The sequence below is a fragment of the Salvelinus fontinalis genome, chromosome 32, assembly GCF_029448725.1.
Source record: "Salvelinus fontinalis isolate EN_2023a chromosome 32, ASM2944872v1, whole genome shotgun sequence".
NCBI lineage: Eukaryota > Metazoa > Chordata > Actinopteri > Salmoniformes > Salmonidae > Salvelinus > Salvelinus fontinalis.
The window spans coordinates 4,702,773-4,728,252 of NC_074696.1; the positions used below are offsets into that span (position 1 = coordinate 4,702,773).

The 25,480-nt window shown below is 46.0% G+C and overlaps 1 protein-coding gene across 1 annotated transcript in view; it reads left to right on the forward strand.

The window, feature by feature from the left end:
- LOC129830508 (CUB and sushi domain-containing protein 2-like) overlaps nucleotides 1–25,480 on the forward strand; it is a gene marked incomplete at its 5' end in the record, with an annotated part of 366,155 nt that overhangs the window by 86,999 nt on the left and 253,676 nt on the right. The gene's annotated exons all lie outside the window — the stretch shown is intronic.

Here is a 25,480-nt window from a genome sequence, read left to right on the forward strand (position 1 = left end):
GGATACAGGGTGCTATGCTTCTGTAATAAGACAGACACCAGCAGTGGGATACAGGGTGCTATGCTTCTGTAATAAGACAGACACCACCAGTAGGATACAGGGTGCTATGCTTCTGTAATGAGACAGACACCAGTAGGATACAGGGTGCTATGCTTCTGTAATGAGACAGACACCAGTAGGATACAGGGTTCTATGCTTCTGTAATGAAACAGACACCAGTGGGATACAGGGTGCTATGCTTCTGTAATGAGACAGACACCAGTAGGATACAGGGTGCTATGCTTCTGTAATGAGACAGACACCAGTAGGATACAGGGTGCTATGCTTCTGTAATGAAACAGACACCAGTGGGATACAGGGTGCTATGCTTCTGTAATGAGACAGACACCAGTAGGATACAGGGTGCTATGCTTCTGTAATGAAACAGACACCAGTAGGATACAGGGTGCTATGCTTCTGTAATGAAACAGACACCAGTGGGATACAGGGTGCTATGCTTCTGTAATGAGACAGACACCACCAGTGGGATACAGGGTGCTATGCTTCTGTAAAGAGACAGACACCAGCAGTGGGATACAGGGGGCTATGCTTCTGTAATGAGACAGACACCACCAGTGGGATACAGGGTGCTATGCTTCTGTAATGAGACAGACACCAGTGGGATACAGGGTGCTATGCTTCTGTAATGAGACAGACACCAGTAGGATACAGGGTGCTATGCTTCTGTAATGCGACAGACACCACCAGTGGGATACAGGGTGCTATGCTTCTGTAATGAGACAGACACCACCAGTGGGATACAGGGTGCTATGCTTCTGTAATGAGACAGACACCAGCAGTGGGATACAGGGTGCTATGCTTCTGTAATGAGACAGACACCACCAGTGGGATACAGGGTGCTATGCTTCTGTAATGAGACAGACACCACCAGTGGGATACAGGGGGCTATGCTTCTGTAATGAGACAGACACCAGTGGGATACAGGGTGCTATGCTTCTGTAATGAGACAGACACCAGTGGGATACAGGGTGCTATGCTTCTGTAATGATACAGACACCACCAGTGGGATACAGGGTGCTATGCTTCTGTAATGAGACAGACACCAGTGGGATACAGGGTGCTATGCTTCTGTAATGAGACAGACACCAGTGGGATACAGGGTGCTATGCTTCTGTAATGAGACAGACACCAGTAGGATACAGGGTGCTATGCTTCTGTAATGAGACAGACACCACCAGTGGGATACAGGGTGCTATGCTTCTGTAATGAGACAGACACCAGTAGGATACAGGGTGCTATGCTTCTGTAATGAAACAGACACCACCAGTGGGATACAGGGTGCTATGCTTCTGTAATGAGACAGACACCAGTGGGATACAGGGTGCTATGCTTCTGTAATGAGACAGACACCAGTAGGATACAGGGTGCTATGCTTCTGTAATGAGACAGACACCACCAGTAGGATACAGGGTGCTATGCTTCTGTAATGAGACAGACACCACCAGTGGGATACAGGGTGCTATGCTTCTGTAATGAGACAGACACCAGTGGGATACAGGGTGCTATGCTTCTGTAATGAGACAGACACCAGTAGGATACAGGGTGCTATGCTTCTGTAATGAGACAGACACCACCAGTAGGATACAGGGTGCTATGCTTCTGTAATGAGACAGACACCAGCAGTGGGATACAGGGTGCTATGCTTCTGTAATGAGACAGACACCACCAGTAGGATACAGGGTGCTATGCTTCTGTAATGAGACAGACACCAGCAGTAGGATACAGGGTGCTATGCTTCTGTAATGAGACAGACACCAGTGGGATACAGGGTGCTATGCTTCTGTAATGAAACAGACACCACCAGTGGGATACAGGGTGCTATGCTTCTGTAATGAGACAGACACCAGTAGGATACAGGGTGCTATGCTTCTGTAATAAGACAGACACCAGCAGTGGGATACAGGGTGCTATGCTTCTGTAATAAGACAGACACCACCAGTAGGATACAGGGTGCTATGCTTCTGTAATGAGACAGACACCAGTAGGATACAGGGTGCTATGCTTCTGTAATGAGACAGACACCAGTAGGATACAGGGTGCTATGCTTCTGTAATGAAACAGACACCAGTGGGATACAGGGTGCTATGCTTCTGTAATGAGACAGACACCACCAGTAGGATACAGGGTGCTATGCTTCTGTAATGAAACAGACACCACCAGTGGGATACAGGGTGCTATGCTTCTGTAATGAAACAGACACCAGTGGGATACAGGGTGCTATGCTTCTGTAATGAAACAGACACCACCAGTGGGATACAGGGTGCTATGCTTCTGTAATGAAACAGACACCAGTGGGATACAGGGTGCTATGCTTCTGTAATGAAACAGACACCAGTGGGATACAGGGTGCTATGCTTCTGTAATGAAACAGACACCAGTAGGATACAGGTTGCTATGCTTCTGTAATGAGACAGACACCAGTAGGATACAGGGTGCTATGCTTCTGTAATGAAACAGACACCAGTGGGATACAGGGTGCTATGCTTCTGTAATGAGACAGACACCACCAGTAGGATACAGGGTGCTATGCTTCTGTAATGAGACAGACACCACCAGTGGGATACAGGGTGCTATGCTTCTGTAATGAGACAGACACCAGTAGGATACAGGGTGCTATGCTTCTGTAATGAAACAGACACCAGTAGGATACAGGGTGCTATGCTTCTGTAATGAGACAGACACCACCAGTGGGATACAGGGTGCTATGCTTCTGTAAAGAGACAGACACCAGCAGTGGGATACAGGGTGCTATGCTTCTGTAATGAGACAGACACCACCAGTGGGATACAGGGTGCTATGCTTCTGCAATGAGACAGACACCAGCAGTGGGATACAGGGGGCTATGCTTCTGTAATGAAACAGACACCACCAGTGGGATACAGGGTGCTATGCTTCTGTAATGAGACAGACACCAGTGGGATACAGGGTGCTATGCTTCTGTAATGAGACAGACACCACCAGTGGGATACAGGGTGCTATGCTTCTGTAATGAGACAGACACCAGCAGTGGGATACAGGGGGCTATGCTTCTGTAATGAAACAGACACCACCAGTGGGATACAGGGTGCTATGCTTCTGTAATGAGACAGACACCAGTGGGATACAGGGTGCTATGCTTCTGTAATGAGACAGACACCATCAGTGGGATACAGGGTGCTATGCTTCTGTAATGAGACAGACACCACCAGTGGGATACAGGGTGCTATGCTTCTGTAATGAGACAGACACCAGTGGGATACAGGATGCTATGCTTCTGTAATGAAACAGACACCAGTAGGATACAGGGTGCTATGCTTCTGTAATGAGACAGACACCACCAGTGGGATACAGGGTGCTATGCTTCTGTAATGAGACAGACACCAGTGGGATACAGGGTGCTATGCTTCTGTAATGAAACAGACACCAGTAGGATACAGGGTGCTATGCTTCTGTAATGAGACAGACACCACCAGTGGGATACAGGGTGCTATGCTTCTGTAATGAAACAGACACCAGTGGGATACAGGGTGCTATGCTTCTGTAATGAGACAGACACCAGTGGGATACAGGGTGCTATGCTTCTGTAATGAAACAGACACCACCAGTAGGATACAGGGTGCTATGCTTCTGTAATGAGACAGACACCACCAGTAGGATACAGGGTGCTATGCTTCTGTAATGAGACAGACACCAGTAGGATACAGGGTGCTATGCTTCTGTAATGAGACAGACACCACCAGTGGGATACAGGGTGCTATGCTTCTGTAATGAGACAGACACCAGTAGGATACAGGGTGCTATGCTTCTGTAATAAGACAGACACCACCAGTAGGATACAGGGTGCTATGCTTCTGTAATGAAACAGACACCAGTGGGATACAGGGTGCTATGCTTCTGTAGTGAGACAGACACCTCCAGTGGGATACAGGGTGCTATGCTTCTGTAATGAAACAGTCACCAGTAGGATACTGGGTGCTATTCTTCTGTAATGAGACAGACACCACCAGTGGGATACAGGGTGCTATGCTTCTGTAATGAAACAGACACCACCAGTGGGATACAGGGTGCTATGCTTCTGTAATGAGACAGACACCACCAGTGAGATACAGGGTGCTATGCTTCTGTAATGAAACAGACACCAGTAGGATACAGGGTGCTATGCTTCTGTAATGAGACAGACACCAGCAGTGGGATACAGGGTGCTATGCTTCTGTAATGAAACAGACACCAGTAGGATACAGGGTGCTATGCTTCTGTAATGAAAAAGACACCAGTGGGATACAGGGTGATATGCTTCTGTAATGAGACAGACACCAGCAGTGGGATACAGGGTGCTATGCTTCTGTAATGAGACAGACACCAGTAGGATACAGGGTGCTATGCTTCTGTAATGAAACAGACACCAGTGGGATACAGGGTGCTATGCTTCTGTAATGAGACAGACACCACCAGTGGGATACAGGGTGCTATGCTTCTGTAATGAGACAGACACCACCAGTAGGATACAGGGTGCTATGCTTCTGTAATGAGACAGACACCACCAGTGGTACTGAGATTTACCTCCCAAAACCTGGGGTAAATAACTGCGAGAAACTGTTAAATTATAATAAGTAATTTATATGAACAGCATGGCGTGAAATGGAACTGTTAAATTACATGCAATGTCTAACTCTGGTTTCTCTATGGCCTCTGCATGAATCATCAACGCTCAGGGTGGAACAGTCAGCCCGTCTCAGGGTGGAACAGACAGCCCATCTCATAGAGGAATAGACAGCCCTTCTCATAGAGGAATAGACAGCCCATCTCATAGAGGAATAGACAGCCCATCTCATAGAGGAATAGACAGCCCTTCTCATAGAGGAACAGACAGCCTGTCTCAGGGTGGAACAGACAGCCCATCTCATAGAGGAACAGACAGCCCATTTCATAGAGGAACAGACAGCCCGTATCATAGAGGAACAGACAGCCCATCTCAGGGTGGAACAGACAGCCCATCTCATAGAGGAACAGACAGCCCTTCTCATAGAGGAACAGACAGCCCATCTCATAGAGGAACAGACAGCCCGTATCATAGAGGAATAGACAGCCCATCTCATAGAGGAATAGACAGCCCTTCTCATAGAGGAATAGACAGCCCTTCTCATAGAGGAACAGACAGCCCATCTCATAGAGGAATAGACAGCCCATCTCATAGAGGAATAGACAGCCCTTCTCATAGAGGAACAGACAGCCCATCTCATAGAGGAATAGACAGCCCATCTCATAGAGGAACAGACAGCCCATCTCATAGAGGAACAGACAGCCCATCTCATAGAGGAACAGACAGCCCATCTCATAGAGGAATAGACAGCCCTTCTCATAGAGGAACAGACAGCCCATTTCATAGAGGAACAGACAGCCCATCTCATAGAGGAACAGACAGCCCATCTCATAGAGGAATAGACAGCCCTTCTCATAGAGGAACAGACAGCCCATCTCATAGAGGAATAGACAGCCCATCTCATAGAGGAACAGACAGCCCTTCTCATAGAGGAACAGACAGCCCATTTCATAGAGGAACAGACAGCCCATCTCTTAGAGGAACAGACAGCCCATTTCATAGAGGAACAGACAGCCCATCTCATAGAGGAACAGACAGCCCATCTCATAGAGGAACAGACAGCCCATCTCATAGAGGAACAGACAGCCCATCTCATAGAGGAATAGACAGCCCTTCTCATAGAGGAACAGACAGCCCATTTCATAGAGGAACAGACAGCCCATCTCTTAGAGGAACAGACAGCCCATCTCATAGAGGAATAGACAGCCCATCTCTTAGAGGAACAGACAGCCCATCTCATAGAGGAATAGACAGCCCTTCTCATAGAGGAACAGACAGCCCATCTCATAGAGGAACAGATAGCCCATCTCATAGAGGAACAGACAGCCCGTCTCATAGAGGAACAGACAGCCCATCTCATAGAGGAACAGACAGCCCATCTCATTTTGCTTTCTAATTATTTTGAATGACATTTCTGATTTTGGCGGGAAATACCGGGTTACCCGGTGAGAAAAGGGATTTATTCTCAGGATTGAATATTTGTAAAATGTAAAAAGCCTTTGGGGAAATCTCTGTAGTGTTTTGCTAACAACACTTTGCACTCAAAAAACTCATTACGCGCGCACATACGCACGCACACACACATACGTTTTAACACAGAGGGACAGACGAGGCAGTTTGAAGCTGTCTGGGATGCGTCCCAAATGGAAACCTATTCCCGACCAGGGCCCATAGCGAATAGGGTACCAGTAGGAGACATGTCATGATGCCCTGGGGACATCCTAACGGATGATAGTGGGTACTGGAAACTGATCATACTTAAATGGGATAGTGTGAGATTCTGCCATTTTCTACTCAGTCAGTTGAACTTGTGGATTCCATTTGTACTTTGAAGGAAGTTGTTGTTGGTTTTTACCAGCTAATGCTAACTAGCATTAGCGCAATACTAGAAGCCTACAAGATCTGCTAGCATCTTTAATACTATCTCTTTGCCGTTTTTTTGTGTGATTTCTTACATAGTTGTTACGGGATTTGGCTCATCGTGTTAAAAACTCGACACACAAGTAAGAGACAACACTTGGAGATAAACGTTCTCACGTCTTCTGTCAAACATGAAACTGTGCAATCAAAACCTGAACAATCCTTTTTCAAAATGGCATTTTTTTTTTACATCAAAATGAATCACACACCATGTGACTCTTTCAAAGCAGCAACACCACACTGATATACTTTATAGTTGTATGGTTGTATTTAGTACTTAGTACTTAGTAAACCTGTTACATGTTCTCATAGAGGCTTCTGTGGGTGGCAGTTAGAATTACAGTAGAATATGTTACCGTAAACACACTGAAACAAAAATAATTACAGTAAAATTACAGTTCATTGGTAAACCAAAAAAATATTGTATTGTAAGGGATTGTAAGGGATCGGGTGGAGGGTTTATTTATCCCGCCTTCTGTTAGGGTCTGGCCACATCACCTCATCACAAGCAATGTCATCCCTGGCTAGGCAACGGGGAAATTATCGCCTTGCGTCCCGTATCCAACCCAGGACTGACCCCACCTCAATGTCTCTGCGTGCCTCTTCCATTGCTTGCAGAAGAGGCAGACGGGCATGTGGTTGGCGGTCATACTCTTTCCAACGCCAAGCCGAAAATTAATCCTCAATCGGATTGATAAATGGGGAGTAACGGGGGGAAAGTGTACAACTGTGAAGTTCTTCTGGTTGGTGAACCGGTCCCTGACTAGAGCAGCCCGGTGGAAACTAACATTATCCCAGATGACCACAAACCCGGGCTGCTCTGGACCGTCCTGTACAGCTGCATAATGTAGTGCATTCAGAAATATGATGATGTGTTGCAGTATTGTAGAGACCCAGGGTGGCGTGGTGATGGAGAACTCCTTGCAGACTACCGGCGGGAAACACTAAGTGATACTTCCTCCCCGCGCTGCCCGGGGACATTCACAACGGCTCTTTATCCTATAACATTTTGGTCCCTCGACGCCTGGTTTTAGCTAGATTGAATCCAGCTTCATCAATGACAATGAACTCATGAGGCTATTTCTGTAACAGAAAATGAATACACACTGTACCGTGAATACGGTGTAACTCAAAACACAGGACTACAATGTCTACATTTTTTCACACAAGGATGGGGGGTGGGTGGTGGGTTGGGTGAGACACATTCAGTCAAAACTACAAGCTACAGGCAAGGAAGGTGCCCCCCCCCCCACCCCCAGAATGGGGGCACATACTGCTTTGTTAAATCAAATCAAATGTTATTGGTCACATTGACACGGTTAGCAGATGTTAATGTGAGTGTAGCGAAATGCTTGTGCTTCTAGTTCTGACAATGCAGTAATATCTAGCAAGTAATTTAACAAATTCACAACGACTACCTTATACACACTAATGTGAAGGGTTTAATTAGAATATGTACATATAAATATATGGATAGATGGATGGCCGTGTGGCATAGTCAAGATGCAGTAGATGGTATAGAATGGCACAGCCAGAAGAGGACTGGCCACCCCTCATAGCCTGGTTCCTTCCTAGGTTTTGGCCTTTCTAGGGAGTTTTTCCTAGCCACCGTGCTTCTACACCTGCATTGCTTGCTGTTTGGGGTTTTAGGCTGGGTTTCTGTACAGCACTTTGAGATATCAGCTGATGTAAGAAGGGCTATATAAATACATTTGATTTGATATAGAATACAGTATATACATATGAGATGAGTAATGTAGGATATGTAGACATTATTAAAGTGGACTTATTTAAACTGACTAGTGATACCTTTATTCAATATGTTAAAGTGGCCAGAGTTTTGAGTCTGTATGTTGGCAGCAGCCTCAATATGATAGTGAAGGCTGTTTAACAGTCTGATGGCCTTGAGATAGAAGCTGTTTTTCAGTCTCTCGGTCCCTGCTTTGATGCACCTGCACTGACCTCGCCTTCTGGATAGTAGCGGGGTGAATCAAATCAAAGTTTATTTGTCACGTGCGCTGAATACAACAGGTGTAGTAGACCTTACAGTGAAATGCTGAATACAACAGGTGTAGTAGACCTTACAGTGAAATGCTTACTTACAGGCTCTAACCAACAGTGCAAAAAAGGTATTAGGTGAATAATAGGTAGATAAAGAAATAAAACAACAGTAAAAAGACAGGCTATATACAGTAGAGAGGCTATATACAGTAGAGAGGCTATATACAGTAGAGGGGCTATATACAGTAGAGGGGCTATATACAGTAGAGGGGCTATATACAGTAGAGAGTCTATATACAGTAGAGAGGCTATATACAGTAGAGGGGCTATATACAGTAGAGAGGCTATATACAGTAGAGAGGCTATATACAGTAGAGAGGCTATATACAGTAGCGAGGCTATATACAGTAGAGAGGCTATATACAGTAGCGAGGCTATAAAAGTAGCGAGGGTATAAAAGTAGCGAGGCTATATACAGTAGAGAGGCTATATACAGTAGCGAGGCTATAAAAGTAGCGAGGGTATAAAAGTAGCGAGGCTATATACAGTAGAGAGGCTATATACAGTAGAGAGGCTATATACAGTAGCGAGGCTATATACAGTAGCGAGGCTATATACAGTAGCGAGGCTATATACAGTAGAGAGGCTACATACAGTAGAGAGGCTATATACAGTAGAGAGGCTATATACAGTAGAGAGGCTATATACAGTAGAGAGGCTATATACAGTAGCGAGGCTATATACAGTAGCGAGGCTATATACAGTAGAGAGGCTATATACAGTAGAGAGGCTACATACAGTAGAGAGGCTATATACAGTAGAGAGGCTATATACAGTAGAGAGGCTATATACAGTAGAGAGGCTACATACAGTAGAGAGGCTATATACAGTAGAGAGGCTATATACAGTAGAGAGGCTATATACAGTAGAGAGGCTATATACAGTAGAGAGGCTATATACAGTAGAGGCTATATACAGTAGAGAGGCTATATACAGTAGCGAGGCTATATACAGTAGAGAGGCTATATACAGTAGAGAGGCTACATACAGTAGAGAGGCTATATACAGTAGAGGGGCTATATACAGTAGAGAGGCTATATACAGTAGAGGCTATATACAGTAGAGGGGCTATATACAGTAGAGAGGCTATATACAGTAGAGGCTATATACAGTAGAGAGGCTATATACAGTAGCGAGGCTACATACAGACACCGGTTAGTCAGGCAGATTGAGATAGTATGTACATGTAGATATGGTTAAAGTGACTATGAATATATGATAAACAGAGAGTAGCAGTAGCATAAAAGAGGGGTTGGTGGGTGGCGGGTCACAATGCAGATGTGGCTCAGGTGGTTGTTGTCCTTGATGATCTTTTTGGCCTTCCTGTGACATTGGGTGCTGTAAGTGTCCTTGAGGGCAGGTAGTCTGCCCCCAGTGATGTGTTGCACTACCCTCTGGAGAGCCCTGTGGTTGTGGGCGCGGCAGTGTCCGTACCAGACGGTGACAAAAAGCTCTCGATTGTGCATCTGTAAAGGTTCCCTGCTGTATGTACGCTTGAGATTTTCTCTTCTTTTTTAAAACCTAAAAAAAATAAAAAATAACTGCATATTTTCCTAAGGACCTGAAGCGAGGCGACCATCTCTATCGGCGCCCTCTTGACACCACGCTATTTATGCAGTGCCAATAGGACACAATCTACTGCCATTACTGCATAACAGTATAGTACAGTGATATTACTGCATAACAGTATAGTACAGTGATATTACTGCATAACAGTATAGTACAGTGATATTACTGCATAACAGTATAGACCAGTGATATTACTGCATAACAGTATAGTACAGTGATATTACTGCATAACAGTATAGTACAGTGATATTACTGCATAACAGTATAGTACAGTGATATTACTGCATAACAGTATAGTACAGTGATATTACTGCATAACAGTATAGTACAGTGATATTACTGCATAACAGTATAGTACAGTGATATTACTGCATAACAGTATAGTACAGTGATATTACTGCATAACAGTATAGACCAGTGATATTACTGCATAACAGTATAGTACAGTGATATTACTGCATAACAGTATAGTACAGTGATATTACTGCATAACAGTATAGACCAGTGATATTACTGCATAACAGTATAGTACAGTGATATTACTGCATAACAGTATAGTACAGTGATATTACTGCATAACAGTATAGACCAGTGATACTTACTTGCACGTCGTCATAGCGAAGGTCTTTGACTCTAACGCTGTTCCTCTCAAACGGAACGCTGTGCAGCGGCTTCACCGTACGTTTGGCGTTGACGTAAGACGCGGAGAGGTGTTCGACATACTGACAAGGCTGTTTATTATGGAACGTTGTGTGATCTCTGCGATGATTTGCTCTCGTAGTTGATGTAGGCGGATGGTGGTGTCGTTTGACAAAACACTAGATTGACAACGACCAGTTCCTGTTCCTGGATGAAACAGACGTGGCCTTTGACCCTCAGGAGGTCGTCTGGCAGCTCTGTAGAAAAATCCAAGAATATGATGTCATTGGTGAGGTTATTTTTTAACATACTTCTACTGTCATACTGTACACGGTAACAGCAACTGTATTACATGTACTTCACAGTACTATACCTATGTGTTTTGTTCACTGAGGATAACATAATATTGTAGGACTCCATTGTATTTTACTGTGATGCAGAATGATGTGCAACAATTCCATAGGTACAGTCTAGTGTAGAAATTTAAAGACATACCTGTTCTCCAGTTTAAATGTCCGTATTATGGATGCTACTGTGTAGTGACTCAGGTTGGGCTGGACTCAGGTCGGGCGGGACTCAGGTCGGGCTGGACTCAGGTCGGGCTGGACTCAGGTCGGGCTGGACTCAGGTCGGGCGGGACTCAGGTCGGGCGGGACTCAGGTCGGGCGGGACTCAGGTCGGGCGGGACTCAGGTCGGGCTGGACTCAGGTCGGGCTGGACTCAGGTCGGGCGGGACTCAGGTCGGGCTGGACTCAGGCCGGGCTGGACTCAGGTCGGGCTGGACTCAGGTCGGACTAGACTCAGGTCGGACTGGACTCAGGTCGGACTGGACTCAGGTCGGACTGGACTCAGGTCGAACTGGACTCAGGTCGGGCTGGACTCAGGTCGGGCTGGACTCAGGTCGGACTGGACTCAGGTCGGGCTGGACTCAGGTTGGGCTGGACTCTCTGCCCAGCCTTCCTCATCTTCAGGCCATGATTTATGACACGGTCCACCAAAGTGGCCCTGATGTCGTTGGAAATACGTCTCCGTCTATTGCCTGGTCCCCTTCTTTGTTCTTGTCTTTGTCCTCCTTCTACTCCTCTCTCTCTTCCTCTACCTCTTCCTCTTCCTCTCGCTCTCACTGCCTCCATGTTTGCAAAGTTCTCCCAAAAGAGGTGAGCTTACCTGAGGTATATTTGTAGTGTTAATGCTCAGGCTAATTGGTTTTCAATTACTGTATAAGTGTTTTTATGTGTGTGTGTGGGTGTTGCCAATGTCAGATATGTTTTGCATTTTGAATAGAAGTGTTTTCCTAATGATTGCAAGACTTTTCATTCTGGAACAAAGTGTCTAATAGACCACACTAAGAAACAGTGTGAAGTGTTTTGCAAAGTGAAAAGTGGAAAATATGTTTTGTAACTTTTGGTGTCTTTGTTTAAGGTATGGTTACAAAAGTTAAGGTTTTGATGCTTTTGTCTAGGCATTTGCTTTCAGTGTGGAAGCAATCGGTAAAAACTGTAATGCACTCGTGTCGAGGTCTTTCCACAGAGCGCCGAGTGTCTGCTGGTTTTCCTCCCTTGTACTGGATTGATGAATTGAACTTCCTGATTGTCTGTTTAAAAAGATTTTTTCTGATTTCTTTGTCACAATTGTCGTATGGTGGAAGAGAGGAGGACCAAGGCGCAGCGTGAAGTGAATGCATTCTTCTCTATTTATTATCACGAAAACGAAGAACACTTTACAAACTATAACAAAACAATAAACGACGAACGTGAAGCTATAAATGACGAGTGCAGACACAAGCAACTTACATATAGTAATAGACAATAACCCACAACCCACAATACAAAACAGGCTACCTAAATATGGTTCCCAATCAGAGACAACGACTAACACCTGCCTCTGATTGAGAATCATATCAGGCCAAACACAGAAACAGACAAACTAGACATACAACATAGAATGCCCACTCAGATCACACCCTGACCAACCAAAACATAAAACATACAAAGCAAACTATGGTCAGGGCGTGACATTCTTAGGCACTATCTTTGAAACTATGTGTAACAGTCCTGACCTATTTATGTTAGTTTTTATGTGTTTTTGGTCAGGGCATGTGTTTTGGGTGGGCAGTCTATGTTACCTGTTTCTATGTTGGTTTCGGTTTGCCTGGTATGGCTCTTGATTAGAGGCAGGTGGTTTGCATTTTCCTCTAATCAAGAGTCATATTTAGGTAGGGCATTATCACTGTGTGTTTGTGGGTGACTGTCTCCTGTGATGTCTTCGTCGTTGTCGATGTGTTTCACTTACGGGACTGTTTGGCTGTTCGTGTGTTTCGATGTAACGTTCCTGTCCGTGAGTTTACGTTTGTTATGTGAGTTTATGTTCAGGTTCCGTTCTACGTCGTTTGTTATTTTGTAAGTTTTGAAAGTGTTTGTTTTCGTTGTCATCGGTGTTCGTTATAAAATAAAGATGGCATATTTCCCAGACTCCGCATTTTGGTCAGAAGATCCTTCTCTCCTCACCTCATCTGAGGATGAGGAAAGCGACAGCTATGACAGAATCACCCACCAAAATACAGAGACCAAGCGGTATGGGAAAAATGCTCGACGGAGCAACAAGGACTTTTGGACTTGGGAGGAGATCCTGTCTGGTAGAGGACCCTGGGCGCAAACTGGAGGAAATCGCTGCTCTCGTGAGAAGAGTGAGGCAGCCACAGCCCAGGAGCGCTGGTATGAGGAGGCAGCTAGGAGACGTGGATGGAAGCCGGAGATTCAAGCTCGTAACCGGAATTATGAGGGGACACGTCTTGCACGGAAGCCCGAAAAGCCCGTGAGTAACTCCCAAAAATTTCTTGGGGGGGGGCTAAGGGGTTGTGGGCCAAGGGCAGGTAGGAGACCTGCGCCCACTTCCCAGGCTAACCGTGGAGAGCGGGAGTACGGGCAGACACCGTGTTACGCAGTAGAGCGCACGGTGTCTCCTGTACGTGTGCATAGCCCAGTGCGGGTTATTCCACCTCCCCGCACTGGTAGGGCTAGATTGGGCATTGAGCCAGGTGTCATGAGGCCGGCTCAACGCGTCTGGTCTCCAGTGCGTCTCCTCGGGCCGGCATACATGGCACCTGCCTTACGCATGGTTTCCCCGGTTCGCCTGCATAGCCCAGTGCGGGCTATTCCACCTCGCCGCACTGGCAGGGCGACCGGGAGCATTCAACCAGGTAAGGTTGGGCAGGCTCAATGCTCAAGAGAGCCAGTACGCCTGCACGGTCCGGTATTTCCGGCGCCACCTCCCCGCCCCAGCCTAGTACCTACAGTGCCTATATTACGCACTAGGCTACCAGTGCATTTCCAGAGCCCTGTTCCTCCTCCACGCACTCTCCTTATAGTGCGTGTATCCAGTTCGGTGCCTCCAGTTCCGGCCCCACGCACTAAGCCACCTGTGCGTCTCCCAAGTCCTGTACACACTGTCACTTCTCCCCGTACTAGTCCTGAGGTGCGTGCCCTCAGCCAGGTGCCACCAGTGCCGGTACCACGCACCAGGTATAGAGTACGCTTTGAGAGTTCAGTGTGCCCTGTCTCTGCTCCCCGCACTAGTAGGAAGGTGCTTATCATTAGCACGGTGCCTCCAGTTCCGGCACCACGCACCAGGTCTACAGTGCGCCATATCCGGCCAGAGCCATCCGTCTCCCCAGCGCCATCTGAGCCATCCGTCTCCCCAGCGCCATCTGAGCCATCCGTCTCCCCAGCGCCATCTGAGCCATCTGTCTTCCCAGCGCCATCTGAGCCATCCGTCTTCCCAGCGCCATCTGAGCCATCCGTCTGCCAGGAGCCTGCAAAGCCGCCCGTCTGCCATGAGCCTGCAAAGCCGCCCGTCTGCCATGAGCCTACAGAGCCGTCAGCCAGACAGGAGCCGCTAGAGCCATCAGCCAGACAGGAGCCGCTAGAGCCGTCAGCCAGACAGGATCTGCCAGAGCCGCCAACCAGACAGGATCTGCCAGAGCCGCCAACCAGACAGGATCTGCCAGAGCCGCCAACCAGACAGGATCTGCCAGAGCCGCCAACCAGACAGGATCTGCCAGAGCCGCTAACCAGACAGGATCTGCCAGAGCCGTCAGTGAGCCATGAGCAGCCAGAGCCGTCAGTGAGCCATGAGCAGCCAGAGCCGTCAGTGAGCCATGAGCAGCCAGAGCCGTCAAAGAGCCATGAGCAGCCAGAGCCGTCAGTGAGCCATGAGCAGCCAGAGCCGTCAGAGAGCCATGAGCAGCCAGAGCCGTCAGAGCGCCATGAGCGTCGTGAGCCGTCAGCCTGCCATGAGCGTCGAGAGCCGTCAGCCTGCCATGAGCGTCGAGAGCCGTCAGCCTGCCATGAGCGTCGAGAGCCGTCAGCCTGCCATGAGCGTCGAGAGCCGTCAGCCTGCCATGAGCGTCGAGAGCCGTCAGCCTGCCATGAGCGTAGAGAGCCGTCAGTCTGCCATGAGCGTCGAGAGCCGTCAGCCAGCATGGACCTGCCAGAGCCGTCCAAACAGGACCTGCCAGAGTCCTTCAGCCGGGATCTGCCCCTTGTCCCGGTGTTGCCCCTTGTCCCGGTGTTGCCCCTTGTCCCGGTGCTGCCCCTTGTCCCGGTGCTGCCCCTTGTCCCGGTGCTGCCCCTTGTCCCGGTGCTGCCCCTTGTCCCGGTGCTGCCCCTTGTCCCGGTGCTGCCCCTTGTCCCGGTGCTGCCCCTTGTCCCGGTGCTGCCCCTTGTCCCGGTGCTGCCCCTTGTCCCGGTGCTGCCCCTTGTCCCGGTGCTGCCCCTTGTCCCGGTGCTGCCCCTTGTCCCGGTGCTGCCCCTTATTCCAGTGATGGTCCTTATCCTGGTGCTGCCCCTTGTTTTTGTGCTGCCCCTTGTCCCGGTGCTGCCCCTTGTTCCGGTGCTAGCTGATTATTTAGGGGAAGGTAATGTTTGGGTGGTCAGTGGTAGGGGTAGACAGAAGAGGGGAGTGACTATGGTGGTATGGGGACAGCGTCCGGAACCGGAACCACCACCGTGGTCAACTGCCCACCCGGACCCTCCCCTGGACTTTGTGCTGGTGCGCCCGGCGTTCGCACCTTGGGGGGGGGGTACTGTAACAGTCCTGACCTATTTATGTTAGTTTTTATGTGTTTTTGGTCAGGGCATGTGTTTTGGGTGGGCAGTCTATGTTACCTGTTTCTATGTTGGTTTCGGTTTGCCTGGTATGGCTCTTGATTAGAGGCAGGTGGTTTGCATTTTCCTCTAATCAAGAGTCATATTTAGGTAGGGCATTATCACTGTGTGTTTGTGGGTGACTGTCTCCTGTGTCCGTGTCAATGTTTGCACCATACGGGACTGTATACGGTTTGTTCATTTCATGTAGTCTGTTCATTTCGTTCTTCACGTTGTATGTAAGTTCGTCGTTCAGGACTGTCTACTTTCGTTTTGTTATTTTGTTAGTTTATAGTGAAGTTCGTGTTTTCGTCTTGTCTTTAATAAATCATTATGTCTTCACAATCCGCTGCGCCTTGGTTCCCTCAATACTCCTCCTTTTCGGTTGAAGAGGAGGAGGATTATCGTTACACTATGGGATATTTTTTGCTAAAATCTACACACTAACCACAACATATTAATAAAAATAAAATAAAATAAAATATTACACCAAACGAGCAAAACATGAGACATATCTTGGAAAAGCAAACAAGTCTTGTAAAATTAATCAAACTCTTTTATAAAAATGGTTGTTTTTGTGTCAGTACAGTACAGTACAGTACACACAAACCATCATCTTTAATAAGCACACGAAGCACCAACTGCCCACTGATAGTATCAATGAAAAACACTTGTGGCTTTTGCTTTTTTCTGTTTGCCGGGCAAAGCAGTTTGCAATACAGTCTAGTCATACATGTGGTAAACACGCGTCCACACAGGTATCCACATGTGTAAAGTATGGATGTCTGAACATAACACACTATAAATACAACAAAACAAACTAAAACATCTCTAGATGTTCTAACACTCCTCAAACAACAAAAGTGCAGTAGAAGAAAACGAAAACGTAAACGAAAACATTTGTGATAGAAAAAAAATAACATATATTTTGTTTGGAGGGGGGCTACATCTCACCTTCTTTGTGGGTGTGGCCATAAGGCATCATCCACATCACATGAGACGTCGTCTTGAGCTAGGCGGAATAGAAAGTATCGCCCGGAGGGCCGTATCCAGGCCTGGCATGACCCCTGATCCATGTCTCCACAAGCCTCCTCCGTTGTCTGTAGAATGGGGTATGTGTTGGTGCTCCTCTGTTGCCTGTATAATGGGGTATGCGTTGATGCTCCTCTGTTGTCTGTAGAATGGGGTATGTGTTGATGCTCCTCCGTGGCCTGTAGAATGGGGTATGTGTTGATGCTCCTCTGTTGCCTGTAGAATGGGGTATGTGTTGGTGCTCCTCTGTTGCCTGTATAATGGGGTATGCGTTGATGCTCCTCTGTTGTCTGTAGAATGGGGTATGTGTTGATGCTCCTCCGTTGCCTGTAGAATGGGGTATGTGTTGATGCTCCTCTGTTGCCTGTAGAATGGGGTATGTGTTGATGCTCCTCTGTTGCCTGTATAATGGGGTATGTGTTGATGCTCCTCTGTTGCCTGTAGAATGGGGTATGTGTTGATGCTCCTCTGTTGCCTGTAGAATGAGGTATGTGTTGGTGCTCCTCCGTGGCCTGTAGAATGAGGTATGTGTTGGTGCTCCTCTGTTGCCTGTAGAATGAGGTATGTGTTGGTGCTCCTCCGTGGCCTGTAGAATGGGGTATTTGTTGATTTTCCTCCGTTGTCTGTAGAATGGGGTATGTGTTGATGCTCCTCTGTTGCCTGTAGAATGGGGTATGTGTTGATGCTCCTCTGTTGCCTGTAGAATGGGGTATGTGTTGGTGCTCCTTCGTGGCCTGTAGAATGGGGTATGTGTTGATGCTCCTCTGTTGCCTCTATAATGGGGTATGTGTTGATGCTCCTCTGTTGCCTGTAGAATGGGGTATGTGTTGATGCTCCTCTGTTGCCTGTAGAATGGGGTATGTGTTGATGCTCCTCTGTTGCCTGTAGAATGGGGTAAGTGTTGATGCTCCTCTGTTGCCTGTAGAATGGGGTATGTGTTGATGCTCCTCTGTTGCCTGTAGAATGGGGTATGTGTTGGTGCTCCTCTGTGGTCTGTAGAATGGGGTATGTGTTGATGCTCCTCCGTTGCCTCTATAATGGGGTATGTGTTGATGCTCCTCTGTTGCCTGTAGAATGGGGTATGAGTTGATGTGGCTGGCGATCATACACCTTCCAAACGCCGTGCAGAGAAGAATTCTTCAATAGGATTCAAGAACAGAGAGTATGGGGGGGGGGGGGGGGGGGGGGGGGGGGATTGAGTGTGATGAAAAGTGGGTGACCTGTGAACCAATTACGAACCAGAGCAACCCGATGGAAACTAACATTGTCCCAGATGATAACGTACCTGGGCTGCTCTGGGCCCTGGTTCATTAAGGATTCGTCTGTTGTGGAGGGTGTCCAGAAATGTGATAATGAGTGCAGTGTTTAATGAGCCTAGGATGATGGTGAAGGACGCCGTTTTGACCAATAGCCGTACACATTATTATGTTGTCACCACGTTGTCCCGAGACGATGATGGCACGGTGTCCGATGATATTTCTGCCGCGGCCCCTTATTTTTCGCAGGGTTGAAACCTTCCTCTTCCACATATATTAGCTCATGATCCACTGCGTCTGTATCTAGCTCCATGACTCTCTGAAAGAGACAAGACAAAACAATGTAGCACAGTAGCAAAAGACAGGGATCAGTCAACATGATGTAGGAAAAGACATGAATCAGTCAACATGATGTAGGAAAAGACATGAATCAGTCAACATGATGTAGGAAAATACAGGGATCAGTCAACATGATGTAGGAAAAGACAGGGATCAGTCAACATGATGTAGGAAAAGACAGGGATCAGTCAACATGATGTAGGAAAAGACAGGGATCAGTCAAAATGATGTAGGAAAAGACAGGCATCAGTCAACATGATGTAGGAAACGACAGGGATCAGTCAACATGATGTAGGAAAAGACAGGCATCAGTCAACATGATGTAGGAAAAGACAGGGATCAGTCAACATGATGTAGGAAAAGACATGAATCAGTCAACATGATGTAGGAAAATACAGGGATCAGTCAACATGATGTAGGAAAAGACAGGGATCAGTCAACATGATGTAGGAAAAGACAGGGATCAGTCAACATGATGTAGGAAAAGACAGGGATCAGTCAACATGATGTAGGAAAAGACAGGGATCAGTCAACATGATGTAGGAAAAGACAGGCATCAGTCAACATGATGTAGGAAACGACAGGGATCAGTCAACATGATATAGTACAGTAGGAAAAGACAGGGATCAGTCAACATGATGTAGGAAAAGACAGAGATCAGTCAACATGATGTAGGAAAAGACAGAGATCAGTCAACATGATGTAGTACAGTAGGAATAGACAGGGATCAGTCAACATGATGTAGGAAAAGACAGGGATCAGTCAACATGATGTAGGAAAAGACAGGGATCAGTCAACATGATGTAGGAAAAGACAGGGATCAGTCAACATGATGTAGGAAAAGACAGAGATCAGTCAACATGATGTAGGAAAAGACAGAGATCAGTCAACATGATGTAGGAAAAGACAGAGATCAGTCAACATGATGTAGGAAAAGACAGAGATCAGTCAACATGATGTAGGAAAAGACAGAGATCAGTCAACATGATGTAGGAAAAGACAGAGATCAGTCAACATGATGTAGTACAGTAGGAATAGACAGGGATCAGTCAACATGATGTAGGAAAAGACAGGGATCAGTCAACATGATGTAGGAAAAGACAGGGATCAGTCAACATGATGTAGTACAGTAGGAATAGACAGGGATCAGTTAACATGATGTAGGAAAAGACAGGGATCAGTCAACATGATGTAGGAAAAGACAGGGATCAGTCAACATGATGTAGGAATAGACAGGGACCAGTCAACATGATGTAGGAAAAGACAGGGATCAGTCAACATGATGTAGGAAAAGACAGGGATCAGTCAACATGATGTAGGAAAAGACAGGGATCAGTCAACATGATGTAGGAAAAGACAGGGATCAGTCAATATGATGTAGGAAAAGACAGGGATCAGTCAACATGATGTAGTACAGTAGGAAAAGACAGGGATCAGTCAACATGATGTAGGAATAGACAGGGATCAGTCAACATGATGTAGTACAGTAGGAAAAGGCAGGGATCAGTCAACATGATGTAGGAATAGACAGGGATCAGTCAACATGATGTAGTACAGTAGGAAAAGACAGGGATCAGTCAACATGATGTAGAAATAGACAGGGATCAGTCAACATGATGTAGTACAGTAGGAAAAGACAGGGATCAGTCAACATGATGTAGTACAGTAGGAAAAGACAGGGATCAGTCAACATGATGTAGGACAGTAGGAAGAGACAGGGATCAGTCAACATGATGTAGGAGAAGACAGGGATCAGTCAACATGATGTAGTACAGTAGGAAGAGACAGGGATCAGTCAACATGATGTAGTACAGTAGGAAAAGACAGGGATCAGTCAACATGATGTAGGACAGTAGGAAGAGACAGGGATCAGTCAACATGATGTAGGAAAAGACAGGGATCAGTCAACATGATGTAGGACAGTAGGAAGAGACAGGGATCAGTCAACATGATGTAGGAGAAGACAGGGATCAGTCAACATGATGTAGGAAAAGACAGGGATCAGTCAACATGATGTAGGAATAGACAGGGACCAGTCAACATGATGTAGGAAAAGACAGGGATCAGTCAACATGATGTAGGAAAAGACAGGAATCAGTCAACATGATGTAGGAAAAGACAGAGATCAGTCAACATGATGTAGGAAAAGACAGGGATCAGTCAATATGATGTAGGAAAAGACAGGGATCAGTCAACATGATGTAGGAAAAGACAGGAATCAGTCAACATGATGTAGGACAGTAGGAAAGTACAGGAATCAGTCAACATGATGTAGTACAGTAGGAAAAGACAGGGATCAGTCAACATGATGTAGGAAAAGACAGGGATCAGTCAACATGATGTAGGAAAAGACAGGGATCAGTCAAAATGATGTAGGAAAAGACAGGCATCAGTCAACATGATGTAGGAAACGACAGGGATCAGTCAACATGATGTAGGAAAAGACAGGCATCAGTCAACATGATGTAGGAAAAGACAGGGATCAGTCAACATGATGTAGGAAAAGACATGAATCAGTCAACATGATGTAGGAAAATACAGGGATCAGTCAACATGATGTAGGAAAAGACAGGGATCAGTCAACATGATGTAGGAAAAGACAGGGATCAGTCAACATGATGTAGGAAAAGACAGGGATCAGTCAACATGATGTAGGAAAAGACAGGGATCAGTCAACATGATGTAGGAAAAGACAGGCATCAGTCAACATGATGTAGGAAACGACAGGGATCAGTCAACATGATGTAGTACAGTAGGAAAAGACAGGGATCAGTCAACATGATGTAGGAAAAGACAGAGATCAGTCAACATGATGTAGGAAAAGACAGAGATCAGTCAACATGATGTAGTACAGTAGGAATAGACAGGGATCAGTCAACATGATGTAGGAAAAGACAGGGATCAGTCAACATGATGTAGGAAAAGACAGGGATCAGTCAACATGATGTAGGAAAAGACAGGGATCAGTCAACATGATGTAGGAAAAGACAGAGATCAGTCAACATGATGTAGGAAAAGACAGAGATCAGTCAACATGATGTAGGAAAAGACAGAGATCAGTCAACATGATGTAGGAAAAGACAGAGATCAGTCAACATGATGTAGGAAAAGACAGAGATCAGTCAACATGATGTAGGAAAAGACAGAGATCAGTCAACATGATGTAGTACAGTAGGAATAGACAGGGATCAGTCAACATGATGTAGGAAAAGACAGGGATCAGTCAACATGATGTAGGAAAAGACAGGGATCAGTCAACATGATGTAGTACAGTAGGAATAGACAGGGATCAGTTAACATGATGTAGGAAAAGACAGGGATCAGTCAACATGATGTAGGAAAAGACAGGCATCAGTCAACATGATGTAGTACAGTAGGAATAGACAGGGATCAGTCAACATGATGTAGGAAAAGACAGGGATCAGTCAACATGATGTAGTACAGTAGGAATAGACAGGGATCAGTCAACATGATGTAGGAAAAGACAGGGATCAGTCAACATGATGTAGGAAAAGACAGGGATCAGTCAACATGATGTAGTACAGTAGGAAAAGACAGGGATCAGTCAACATGATGTAGGAGAAGACAGGGATCAGTCAACATGATGTAGGAAAAGACAGGGATCAGTCAACATGATGTAGGAATAGACAGGGACCAGTCAACATGATGTAGGAAAAGACAGGGATCAGTCAACATGATGTAGGAAAAGACAGGGATCAGTCAACATGATGTAGGAAAAGACAGGGATCAGTCAACATGATGTAGGAAAAGACAGGGATCAGTCAATATGATGTAGGAAAAGACAGGGATCAGTCAACATGATGTAGTACAGTAGGAAAAGACAGGGATCAGTCAACATGATGTAGGAATAGACAGGGATCAGTCAACATGATGTAGTACAGTAGGAAAAGGCAGGGATCAGTCAACATGATGTAGGAATAGACAGGGATCAGTCAACATGATGTAGTACAGTAGGAAAAGACAGGGATCAGTCAACATGATGTAGAAATAGACAGGGATCAGTCAACATGATGTAGTACAGTAGGAAAAGACAGGGATCAGTCAACATGATGTAGTACAGTAGGAAAAGACAGGGATCAGTCAACATGATGTAGGACAGTAGGAAGAGACAGGGATCAGTCAACATGATGTAGGAGAAGACAGGGATCAGTCAACATGATGTAGTACAGTAGGAAGAGACAGGGATCAGTCAACATGATGTAGTACAGTAGGAAAAGACAGGGATCAGTCAACATGATGTAGGACAGTAGGAAGAGACAGGGATCAGTCAACATGATGTAGGAAAAGACAGGGATCAGTCAACATGATGTAGGACAGTAGGAAGAGACAGGGATCAGTCAACATGATGTAGGAGAAGACAGGGATCAGTCAACATGATGTAGGAAAAGACAGGGATCAGTCAACATGATGTAGGAATAGACAGGGACCAGTCAACATGATGTAGGAAAAGACAGGGATCAGTCAACATGATGTAGGAAAAGACAGGAATCAGTCAACATGATGTAGGAAAAGACAGAGATCAGTCAACATGATGTAGGAAAAGACAGGGATCAGTCAATATGATGTAGGAAAAGACAGGGATCAGTCAACATGATGTAGGAAAAGACAGGAATCAGTCAACATGATGTAGGACAGTAGGAAAGTACAGGAATCAGTCAACATGATGTAGTACAGTAGGAAAAGACAGGGATCAGTCAACATGATGTAGGAAAAGACAGGGATCAGTCAACATGATGTAGGAAATGACAGGGATCAGTCAACATGATGTAGGAAAAGACAGGAATCAGTCAACATGATGTAGGACAGTAGGAAAGTACAGGAATCAGTCAACATGATGTAGTGCCATACACTTCCAGGTCCATTACCAATGATAAGATAATACAGCTTACCTGCACATATTCATCTCTCAGTTGCTTTACACGGCCTGAGTTTCTTTCCAAAAGGGACTCTGTACAGCTGCTTCATCCTAATTCAATTCCGTTTCAGTAGACGAGACAGTGCAGAGAGACTCACTCTGTTGACACTTTAGAATATGGTGTTATCTGCCATTATGTGGTCCTGCAGTTCTCCGAGTCTGATGCAGTTATTTACAATGTGTGTCTCCTGCTCTGGGGGGGGGGGGGGGGGGCAGTCGACCTCTTACACCAGATACTGGTTTTCTAGCACTTCTGTAAATACATTTGAACGTTTTTAGTGACAGATCCTTCTCATTATGAAAGTACCTTACATATTACTATACCAGTAAGACTACAGCACTTACAGTTACTTACCGGTTCTCGTTTCTTAATATCCGGATGATACCTGCAACAGTATAGCGGCTCAGATTTGGTTGAACCCGTTGCCCAGCCTCCCTCACTCTCATCCCATGGTCGACCACATGGTCAACCACAGTCACTCTGATTTCATCAGTTATTGTGTTCCTGACTCCCCTTCCTCTTCCTCGTCCTCTCCTCCTCCCTCGTCCTACCTTACCTCTTCCTTTCTCCTCCACTTACTTCTTTACCTCCTCGTCCTCGTCCTCGTCCTCGTCCTCGTCACCGTCCTCGTCCTCCTCTCGTTCTCACTCCTCTTACTCTCTGTCCAATATTGGTCTCCGTTGTTGTCCAAACCAAATGTTTTCCTGTGGCCTATATAGTGCTCAAGCTCTGATTTGTACGTGAACTCATTATCTAAAAGTGTTTCCACATGTGTGAATGTGGAAAGGCAATTGGCAAAATAGTGTGTCTAATGTAGAGACCAATGTTCACCGTTTTGTTAGAAGTGTGTTATTAAATTGCGACCTGAGTGTAAAGCAGGGAACGTTCATTCAGTTTGGTAACACTTGGTTCATGGTTTCAGAGATAGTGCTTCAAGAATCACTGTTAGTGGTTTAAGCATTCAGAAAAAAAACTGCAATTGAAAGGAAAAACCCAAAACCCACAGACCCCCTCTATGGAATGAGTTGGACACCCCTGAAGTATTGGACCGGACTTCTGAGCAGCTGTTAACATAAACATCGACCAGTTAAACAGAGTCAACCAGCATAATGGGGCAGATGAAGCAAGTCAACTCCAGCACAATGGGGCAGATAACGCAAGTCAACTCCAGCACAATGGGCCAGATGAAGCAAGTCAACTCCAGCACAATGGGCCAGATGAAGCAAGTCAACTCCAGCACAATGGGCCAGATGAAGCAAGTCAACTCCAGCACAATGGGCCAGATGAAGCAAGTCAACTCCAGCACAATGGGCCAGATGAAGCAAGTCAACTCCAGCACAATGGGCCAGATGAAGCAAGTCAACTCCAGCAGAATGGGGCAGATGAATCCTGGTCCTGGACTAATAAGCACGCTTATTGTGTTTTAACCAGTTTATATGAAGGCTTGTGTTCATGCCTAAATACCTACTTTTGTGTGTGTGTGTGTGTGTGTGTGTGTGTGTGTGTGTGTGTGTGTGTGTGTGTGTGTGTGTGTGTGTGTGTGTGTGTGTGTGTGTGTGTGTGTGTGTGTGTGTGTGTGTGTGTGTGTGTGTCAGGGTAATGATTTATGGACTCTCAAGCTAATAACTTGTGTGTAATTGTTATTAAATGAAAGCAGGTCAACCTGTGTTAAGTTCAATTGATTGGACATGATTAGGAAAGGCACACACCTGTCTTTATAAGGTCCCACAGTTGACAGTGGATGTCAGAGCAAAAAACCAAGCCATGAGGTCGAAGGGATTGTCCGTAGAGCTCCGAGACAGGATTGTGTCGAGGAACAGATCTGGAGAAGGGTAGCAAAACATTTATACAGCATTGAAGGTCCCCAAAAAAGACAGTGGTCTCAAAAATTCTTAAATTAAATTGATTTGGAACCAACAAGACTCTTCTTAGAGCTGGCAGCCC